This window comes from Lissotriton helveticus, chromosome 1_2 (genome assembly GCF_964261635.1).
Source record: "Lissotriton helveticus chromosome 1_2, aLisHel1.1, whole genome shotgun sequence".
NCBI classification, from domain to species: domain Eukaryota; kingdom Metazoa; phylum Chordata; class Amphibia; order Caudata; family Salamandridae; genus Lissotriton; species Lissotriton helveticus.
The window spans coordinates 345486411-345490066 of record NC_136058.1 but is presented as its reverse complement, the minus strand read 5'-3'; the positions used below and the strand labels follow the sequence as shown (position 1 = coordinate 345490066).

At 51.2% G+C, this 3656-nt stretch overlaps 2 non-coding genes across 2 annotated transcripts; one reads left to right on the top strand and one right to left on the bottom strand.

The window, feature by feature from the left end:
* The first annotated feature begins 1399 nt into the window (after nucleotides 1-1399).
* TRNAF-GAA (transfer RNA phenylalanine (anticodon GAA)) lies at nucleotides 1400-1472 on the top strand. The gene has a single exon. It is a non-coding gene; the product is annotated as a tRNA-Phe (tRNA).
* A 918-nt stretch (nucleotides 1473-2390) lies between these two features.
* On the bottom strand, nucleotides 2391-2472 carry TRNAL-AAG (transfer RNA leucine (anticodon AAG)). Its single transcript has one exon. It is a non-coding gene; the product is annotated as a tRNA-Leu (tRNA).
* Nucleotides 2473-3656: the final 1184 nt, after the last annotated feature.

Genomic DNA, 3656 nt, shown 5'->3' with positions numbered 1-3656 from the left:
CTTAAACCTAAAGCTATTGACAAGTCTCGCAGGAAGGTTAATCTTGAAGTATCTAGGTTTTGTAGAGATTTGGGGTTTGGCCGGGTTGTTCATAGTGACATCCGTTATGATACTGTGGACTTTTTTAACAGTGATGGGGTTCATCTGTCCCGTATGGGGATGGACTTATATCTCTTGGAACTGCGGGAGGTGCTGTCCCGCTGTTTGAAGGTTCAAAGTTTCTTAGGTTAGTATGGTTTTTCTTCCTTCAGCCTGTTTTTTGCTTTGGCTGCAACCCCCCCCCCCCCCCCCCACTTCTCCTGCGTTGTTTGGGGGGCAGAAAGGTGGGGTTCTGTGTTCCTCCCCCACTGCTTTCTGGGTGGCGGATTAATTTGATTTGCCAGTTTTGGGCATGATGGGAGTTGATAGTTTGGAATTTGGATTTTGTCGGGGGAAGTTGTGCAGGTGGAATTCGGGTTTGGAGGCATAGGCTGGGGGATCTGGACTGGCTTTGGCTGTAAGTGGGGTTTTGAGATATGGTTTTGGGACCTGTTGAAGTTATAATGTTTTAATGGGGCTGTTGTATGGTTTTAATATGTGATGGGGTATGTAAGGGTGGGGGCGGGTTTGACGAGGGGTGAGGGGCGGGGGCGGGTGTTTTGGGGGTTGGAAAACAATACAATCATTTGGTAAAGGTTTAGATTGTTAGGCATTTGCCGAGGTTATGTTGTGTAAATGTGCACCTGTTTCATTAAAGCGGCCTTTTTCACACTCTACCTGGTCTCTTGGTCTGCTCACCTCCCCCCACCCCTCCCTCCCAATTGGGCAACTGCTTAAACTACCCATAGTGGAGTAGTGTGGCTCACTGGTTAGAGGCGGCAGGCCTGAGAGCAGAAGTCAGCCCGGGACCAGGGTTCAATTCCCGACGCGGCAGGGTCGTGGACCTTGGTCAGCGGACTTGATAATTCTCGCTTCGGTGCTTACTCTAATCAGGGGTTCCACTCGGCAACTCTGGGCATTAGCTTGCCTAATCTCCACAACGGCCCCACCAATTCCGGGGATGCCTGGCTCCACCTTGGGGACTCCCAGCAAGGGACCATCCCACAGGGAAAGCCAGGACGGGTTCCCCAGAGTTATACAGCACCGGGACGCCCTGTTGCTGGGGCAGCTGTGCGCTTTACAAGTATACTACATTTACATTTAGTCACTTGGTCAGAGAGAGAGCTCCGTCGAATATTGATGGACTCCTGGGCAGGATGAGTGAGTGTCCTCAATGAGCACAATCAAAAGGGTTTAGTAGTGACGCAAGGAGCAGTTAAAGTAGCTGTTAAATTACCCTACCTAACAATATCGACACTTACATTATTTATCACATTACCAATACCCATTTCATCTGATTGGAGTAGATAGCATAGAAGGCGCCGAAATAGCTCAGTTGGGAGAGCGTTAGACTGAAGATCTAAAGGTCCCTGGTTCGATCCCGGGTTTCGGCAAATGCCGTCTTTTTTTCCTGTATTTATAACTTCTTCTGCAGGACTCATTTTCTTTTCTCGCTGTTTTTGCCTCATCCCTCCCGTCTGTCTCCCCTTTCATTCTTCATTCTCCTTTTCCCGCCCTCCTTCCCTCCCTTGTGTCCCGCCTGCTTCCTCATTCCCCGCTTCGGACTTTTCCTCACCCCGGGTACTGCAATGAATGTCTCATGCTCAGAGCACTGCTGCTGTAACCCGCTCGTTCGCCCATTGAAGGTTTTATTGTATTTTTACGGATTATTTGGAACGGGCGCTGCAGCTGCGGAGGAAAGACACGCAGCCTAAACCATCTCACGCTTCAGGCGTGAGAGAGAAACGATTCCCTTCCGTCTCACGTGCAACACCAGGGTGTCGGGTTCATTCCCAGGGCCAGAGGTGAGTCTTCTGTCGAGACCCTTTACTGCGCACACAGGACCCCATCACTGGTGAACACACCTGCGCTCCGAGGCCGGCAGAGGGCGCTTTATTTTGATTCTGCGCTTATAAAGAAAGCATAACAAAATAAATGCTAACTTCGGGGATAAAGGGCACAGATCACATACAATTCACAAACAACAGCAAACTCATCGATGACAATTAGGGGCATGCATGGGTCCAAGAATAAACTCTCCACAAGGGAGGGACTTCGCACAAACGAGCCCACTGTTTCTCGTACTCACTTCTGGTATTTCCATACATTCATTACGATTTGACACCACACCTCCAGCTTTAGTTTTCGTCAAACTCGTGTCCTTTCCTAACAAAAATATAAATGTTAAAACTGGTTGACTATTTAGCTAGCGTGTAAACGCTGTTTCTCTGTTTTCTAACTTGCTAACTTTATATTTTCAAATTTGTAAATAGGAGAGAGATGCTTATCAGTGAAAGTAAAATGCGCTTTCCTGGCAGTGGTGGGATTCGAACCCACGCCTCCGGAGAGACTGGAGCCTTAATCCAGCGCCTTAGACCGCTCGGCCACACTACCTTGCCTACGGAGAGACTGGAGCCTTAATCCAGCGCCTTAGACCGCTCAGCCACACTACCCTGGGTGCTTTAATAAGGCAAATGTATATTATCAACAAGCATTTACAATGCAATGGTTTCGCCTTTTGAAAAGTTTGAGCTATTGGCATTGTAAATGACAAAATTAGTATTTATGTGTTGGTTTTGAAAACAGATAAATAAATTGCATTGTCATTTACAATGCCAATAGTTTAATCTCTGGCAAATGCCACACAAAAACACACAGAGCCACACACACAGAGCCACACACACACAGACCCACTCACACACAGACCCACACACACACACACAGATCCCCACACACACAGAGCCACACACACCCACCCAGAGCCACACACACACACACACACCCACCCAGAGCCACACACACACACACACACCCACCCAGAGCCACACACAAACACACCCACCCAGAGCCACACACACCCACCCAGAGCCACACACACACACCCAGAGCCACACACACACCCAGAGCCACACACACACACACACCCAGAGCCACACCCACCCACCCAGAGCCACACACACCCACCCAGAGCCACACACACCCACCCAGAGCCACACCCACCCACCGCCACACACAGAGAGCCCCACACAGAGAGCCACACACAGAGAGCCACGGACACAGAGAGCCACACACACCCACCCAGAGCCACACACACCCACCCAGAGCCACACCCACCCACCCAGAGCCACACACACCCACCCAAAGCCACACACACACTCAGGAGAGCAAGTACAGCGAGGGGGCAGGGAAGCAAGCACAGCGAAGGGGCAGGGAAGCAAGCACAGCGAGGGGGCAGGGAAGCAAGCACAGCGAGGGGGCAGGGAAGCAAGCACTGCGAGGGGGCAGGGAAGCAAGCAGAGCAAGGGGGCAGGGTAGCAAGCACAGCGAGGGGGCAGGGAAGCAAGCACAGCGAGGGGGCAGGGAAGCACTTCCTCTCACTCCCAGACCCTCCCAACATCCCGTCAGCCTTGCGCAACATCCGAGGGCTTAACCATCCCTGCATGACACACGGTCAGCAACGGCCTCTTGGGGTCCGAGGGCATCCGTATATCATGAGCACCATAGAGAACAAGGGGATTCCAGTGAAAGACTGGGTACGGATTGGGGCGCAATTAAGCCAACAGACCAATTCTCCTCGT